The following is a 6,937-nucleotide window of genomic DNA, read 5'->3' on the forward strand; positions in this document are numbered from 1 at the left end:
ATTTTCTACATTTATATAGCGCTTTTCAAGTCGATGAAGACCTCCCAAAGCACTTTTCAATGTGCTTCACATTTTCCCTTTTACACTCACTGACTAACCGTTAGCAGCGATACAAGGCAACAACCTGCTCATCGGGGGCATTAGGGATTCAGTGTCTTGCCCAAGGACACTTTGACATATAACTCGGAGGAGCCGGGAATCGAACCTGCTTGATCCCAATACGAGCGCTTTACCTTGTGAGCTACTGCCGCCCCAAACATTATAGCATCATTGTTCCTTTTGGACGTGTGTGCATGTATTTGTGCTCTTCAGTTGGCCTATATCCTAATACTCCCATGCCTATTTGACTACTAGCTTATTCAAGCAGACAGGAAACCCACTGAGGTGAATAGAAGATGTAGCAAAGTGATATCTGACATCATCTACATCCACTCAGCATTCTGAAACAGAAAGCGCAAAATAATTGAAGGGGTGGGTGGTGTAGGGACGTTGGGTCGGACAATAACATGGTCTTCCCCTTATTTGCCAGCTAATTTTCCTTCACTAGATTTATTTTCAATGAGGCCAGTGCCTATCTTCTGAAGAAAACTAAAGGAGGAATGATAATGAAATAACATAAGCAAATTGTTAGCCACAAACACCAGTATCTATTTTTAAATAATCTTAAAGGGGATTATTCTCCCAAATCATGGTATGAGATGGTAGAGCCGAACATGTAAGTAACCTACATCATAATGGGTGTAAGGCCACACAGGGCAGTATTTGCACCTATTCCCCTACCCAACCAACTCCCAGAGGCCCTGGAAGCATGCCAATTACAATTCCACCCAAAAAAGGGATATGTGCCGTCCAGACGGACTTTAACAGATGGGATACAGGTGACATTCATGCAAAAAAAATCTGAATTCCCTACAGTGTGAACCTAGCCCTTGTGTGATCTTCTCAGGAATGTGCTTGTTTAAACATTTTTTTATGAACTGAAACTGATGTTTCCTTTCTTTTCTTTTATTTTCCAACTCACACAAAGTAATATATTGTAAAATAAAAGTTACATAATACGTCTAAATAAATGAAGAATTTATGAAGACAGTATATAATGATGACTTAATGGGCAGTGATATAATTGAATTGTACAACAATAGGTATGATTTAAATAGATTTTATCAATATTACTAAAAACTGTATTATAATGATTTCTACCTGTGAAAAAACACAATTAGTTCCTGGCACTCTACCTATAAAATATGGTACTGTACATTAGCTATTAGCCGACGCCATAGTAACAAGTTGCATCAAGAGGAAACCCTGAGCCACTTTCTTTTTGGTTTTTGAAAATTTTACAGTTTTCCTTTTGAGATATATTTCAAAATGTTAAAGTCTTTAAAGAGCCCGAGTGAAGGAATGTTAGATTATCAAAATGTATCAATGAGTATTTTGGCACTATTGTATGAGTTTTCCAGCTATATTAGTGAAATAAGTCGCATAACGTCAGAAAATGACCTGCCATTTTAAATGTGTCCACTCTCTTTCCCCGTCTGGGATACATCCATCATGGATCCTGCAGGTTCTTCACTCACCACAACTCTTCCTCAGCAATCAAATCATTCTGGTCACCTACACGCCCTCTGCGCAGAAACTCTGGTAGGGTTGCAGATAGCAGTGTCCTACCCGACGTGGCTAGGTCTGCTCACTCCAACGTTCCACAAAAACGCGTTGATTCCACCGTTTGCTTCGGTCTGCTCGACAGCCGCTCACTTCTGTGACATCTTCACAGACTGCAAGCTTGACTTTGTTTAACTGAAACGTGGCAACAGCCAAATGACTTTTCCCAACTCACCCACACCGGCTGGGTTTGTTTACGTCTCCCGTCCCTGTGGCAACGCCCGCGGTGGCGGTGTCGCGATAATTCACCGCGAGATCTGAAAAGCTCTGCCGGTTCCAGTATCTACATTCAGCTCATTCGAATGTACTGTTTTCATAGTGCCTGGTTCCTCTCCCACTGTTTTTGCCACCATTTACAGACACCCCAAGCCCTATTATGACTTTCTAAATGACTTTGCTGACCTACTTACTCAACTCTCCACTCTGTCACCCAACATCATACTACTGGAAGATCTCATCATCCACATTGACAGTAAATATCTTCCCGTAACTAGAGATACTTTATCCTGTTTTGAAAGCTTTGGACTCCACCAAGACATTGACTTTCCAAGACACACTAAAGAACACACACTGGACCTAATCTGTTGCTTGGGTCTTACTCCCTCCAATTGTTCCTCTGACCCTCTCCCTACAACGGACTATTTTCTTCTCACTTTATGTGCTCAACTCTATCTCTCAGCAATTGAATTAGTAAGGCGAATCTCATTCAGGAATCTCAAGGACATCAATGTCATTTTCGGTTCCAAAATTGATATTATCACAATCCCGGATTCTCCCACCAACCCAGACGAACTCTTAGCACTCTACAATAACAATTTAGCAAACATCCTCAACTCTCTTGACCCTCTGAAAACCCGGTTCATCTTCTTTTCAAAATCTGTTCCCTGGTTTACCCCTGATCTTAGGTCTTTGAAAATTAAAGGCTGCTAACTAGAATGCCTTTCCAAAAAAACTGAACTCACAATACACAGAAACATGTTCAACATTCACATTCTTCTCTATAAGAACACCTACTACTCTGGAATCATCTCCTCCAAGGAAGGAAACACCAAATCATTTTTCTCCTTTGTCAACAAAATCCTCCCGTCTCCCCATTCCTTACCCCCCCACCCCACACACTTTTACTCCACCCTCACCCCCCCCACTTTTACTCCACTTTTCCTCTACAGTAATCCATTCTCCTCCTTTCATCTACCCAGTACAACTGAATTATCTGAAATAATCGTTCTATCCAACCCTCCTCATGTCTGCTTGATTCCATTCCTTCTTCCCTGCTAAAATCCTGCATCTCTTCTCTGCTTCCCCTCATTTCTGCCATTATCGATTATTCACTTTCCACGGGTTCTGTCCCCTCTGCCCTTAAAACTGCTATGGTCATGCCTGTCCTGACAACAATTCAGTCTATTCTCATAGGAAATGCAATTGGATTTTGTCCGAAAAGTCTTGGAATAAAATTAGGGCGAGTGAACGCTGGCGCTACTGGCTGGTGCTACCGGCTGGCGCTACCGGCTGGCGCTACTGGCGGCGGCTACTGGCGGCGGCTACTGGCTGCCGCTACTGGCTGCTGCTACTGGTTGCCGCTACTTTCCGTTTTTTTTAAAGTTAGTTATTTATGGCTCTATTGCTTCTTTTTGGCCTGTGTTTTGGTATTTTGTTGGAGTTGAGGCGTCTAAGTGTTTATACTTCGACCTGATTGCTCCTTGTTTTGCCTCTGTGTGCGCGCTTATTATCTGAAATAATTGCTCTATCCAAGCCCTCCACATATCTGCTTGACCCCATTCCTTCTTCCCTGTTAAACTGCTGCCTCTCTTCTCTGCTTCACCTCATTTCTGCCATTATCCATTATTCACTTTCCACCTCTGCCTCCACTTATGTCCCCTCTGCCTTTAGAACTGCTATGGTCATGCCCGTCCTGAAAAAGCCTGGTTTGGACCCGAATAACTTCAACAACCTCCGTCCTATCTCTAACATACCATTCATATCCAAAATCCTCGAAAAAGTAGTCTCCTCCCAACTTGATGCTCATCTGTCTACCAACAGTTTATTTGAACCCTTTCAGTCTGGTTTCCGTCCGCGCCACAGCACTGAAACTGCACTTTTTAAGATCACAAACGACCTCGTCCTTGCCGCTGATTCTGGATTATTTTCCACTCTTATCCTCTTCGACCCAAGTGCCGCCTTTGAAACCATTTGCCATTCCACCCTTCTGAGCAGACTCTCTTCACTTGGTCTATCCCACACCCCCCTCCAATGGTTTCACTCGTACCTCTCTGGCCGCACTCAATTAATTCAATTCAAGTCCTTCTACTCTGATCCCTCTCCAGTCTCCTCTTTATAACTTACCTTCTTCCCCTAGGCCATATCTTCAGGAAATTCAATATTTCCTTCTACTGCTTCGCGGATGACACCCAGCTTTACCTTTCCTGCAAACCCAACTCGATTCCAACCACCCGATCTCGACTCTTGCCTTTCGGAAATAAAATCATGGTTCACCGTCAACCTCCTAAAACTGAACAGCAATAAAGCAGAACTACTTCTCATTGGCACCAAATCCACCCTCGCTAAAGTTGACTCCTCTCTTTCTTGTGACAATTCCTCAGTCTTTCCCTCCCCTTTGGTCAAGAGTCTTGGTGTCATTCTCGACAGCACACTCTCGTTTAACTCTCATATAAATAATATCACCTACTTCCACCTGTGCTCCATCAACTGTCTCCGCTGCTCACTCACCCCTCCTCTACAGCTTACCCCAAAAGTCCCTTCATAAACTTCAGCTGGTCCATAAATCTGCTGCACGCATCGTCACCAAAACCCCCGCTCGCCGTCACATCCCCCCTGTCCTTCAGCAACTCCACTGGCTCCCAATCTACTATAGAATCAACTACAAAATCCTGCTCTACACCTACATGGCCATTCATAACCTTGCCCCACCCTTGCCTCTCCGACCTTCTTCAGATTGCAACACCATCCCGCACCCTCAGATCATCTCCCTCCCTCCATCTCACTATACCCTCTGCCCGCCCCAGCTCCATTGGGAGCAGAGAACAATTGCTCTGCACCCCAGCTCTGAAACTCATTGCCGCCTGACCTCTGAAATTCTGCGACCCTGTCCACCCTCAAACACTGACTGAAAACTCACCTCTTCAGACTTGCCTATTCTTGGCATAAAAGTCAGTGTTGGGAATAAAAGCGTTATGAATAATGCCATTGCATATAACGCCGTTATTTTTTACAGAACCGTGGTCTGGGGCGATATTAAGTTGATAACTAAGGGGGTGTTGAGTGCTACACAGTTCAGGGGGACAATAATGAGTCCGGTGTGCGTCAGTTGAAACTCGTTTTAATCCTTTTTATTTGCATCAGCTTTTTTACATTTGGCATTTGTCTTTGAGTGTTCTCTCATTCATTTGTCATTCCATCTTTCTCAATCGACAACGCACACAGCCTCATGCGCTCAATTTCAGGACCCCACATTTCCCGCTGGTGCCTGATCATATAAGAATTACTAAATGTACAAAAACTTTGCAAAACTAACAGAAAAGTGCTAAATGTAAAGTCCAACAAATGAGACAACATTAACAAACAAATATGAACGTTTAAGTTAAATAAAATGAAAATAAATGAATAATGCAATTACATGGCTGGGGGTGTTGCCTCTTTCAAGCATCCATCAGACATCAATTTATTTATCTCATGCACTCATTTACATGGGTCTCACTCCCTCCCCACCCAAACAAATGTTGTCAGTACATTTAACATGTTTTCAAGCACTGTCTTTGAGCCGTGTCTTAGGCAGGAAAGCGACAATCACAGGAATCAGGAGTCAGTAGTCTTCTCGGATACTGCTCTGTTGAACAACAGCAATACATCAAAAGTATCAACTACTGTAAAATCCGGACTATAGAGCGCACCTAAATATAAGCCGCACCCACCACTTTTTAAGTGAGTTTCCACTTTTGTACTTACATAGGCCGCACCTGTGTATAAGCCGCGTGCGCCCGCATTAAAACTTGTGACACGATCACAAGTTTAACCCAGACCAGGCAGTAGGTAATATTACTTTCATCCCAAACCGTGCCTTTGAAAGGTACCAACACGCTTGTAGGATCACGCTCGCAATGCATCAAACGTGCCTGTCAAAAAAAAGTATCCCGTAATTGGGAAAATCACGGTAGATCGTCCTCAACTTCCTCCTCATAACTATCACCATCAAGGGCGTCTTCCTCATTATCGGAACGTCCTTTACTTAACAGACAATGTATGCATAAACTAAAATGTTGCAGTCTTTCTTGGCGCACATATTCTACTGGTGTTAATCTTACCTTTTATACTCCAGCGCCGCTGGTGGCCGTTAGAAAAATTACACAAATTGGCCACTTCACTGAATAAGCCGCAGAGCTGAACATTTGGGAAAAAAGTAGCGGCTTATAGTCCGGAATTTACGGTAGTAATGTAGCAATGGCTTATATCATTGTGCACTATGAATACCTGCGCTTTTCTTCCACTTAGTGAGAAAAAGTAGCTTCACTGATAGGTTGTCACCTTTTTCCTGTATAATCAATTACTGGGAACTAACACAATATGTTTTGTTACCACACTAAATACACTAAATACACTATTAATAATCTAAACAATTACCAATCACATTCTTTTGAACATCTACAAATGTACAATTATTTAAACATAGCTCTTAGTAAAATCATCAGTATCTCGTGATGGTACTGGGCTGTCCCAATATATCATATGTGAGTGTTTTAGAAGGGTGTCTGTTTCTCAAATGATACTTACTTGTTGTCGCTGATGGTGTCACTACGTCATTGTGGTCATCTTCTGCACTCAATTCTGCAGCTTCTCCATCAGTTGGGTTTTCACACTTACTCATTTGATCCACATTTGAGCCTCTTTCACATCCTGAAGATGGACTCTCTCGTCTGTGTACGGTTCTTGGCTCACCAACCGTGGCACAAACTCCTCTGCTTCTACTCGTAACTAGATGCTGGACTGGCATCTTCCTGTCTTGAGGGAACACCGGTTGCTCTCCAGTTGTTTTCTTCTTCAGAGCTGCTGTGCTTATGTAGTTGGTACCGCAACTGTACTCTACTTTTTCCCAAGATTTGTTTGGGATTTTCTCACGGTTCCTCTTGTTTCAGGTTGGTTTTCTTCAATTGCGAGGAAGTCACAAGGTAACAGGAGTTTTCTATGGAGGACTTTAGTTCTACTTGAACCTCTCTCTGGCTTCACTTCATGGACTGGACTCTCTTTCATCCCTGTAGCCCTG

The sequence above is a fragment of the Urocampus carinirostris genome, chromosome 13, assembly GCF_059441175.1.
Source record: "Urocampus carinirostris isolate Australia breed hairy pipefish chromosome 13, RoL_Ucar_1.0, whole genome shotgun sequence".
NCBI lineage: Eukaryota > Metazoa > Chordata > Actinopteri > Syngnathiformes > Syngnathidae > Urocampus > Urocampus carinirostris.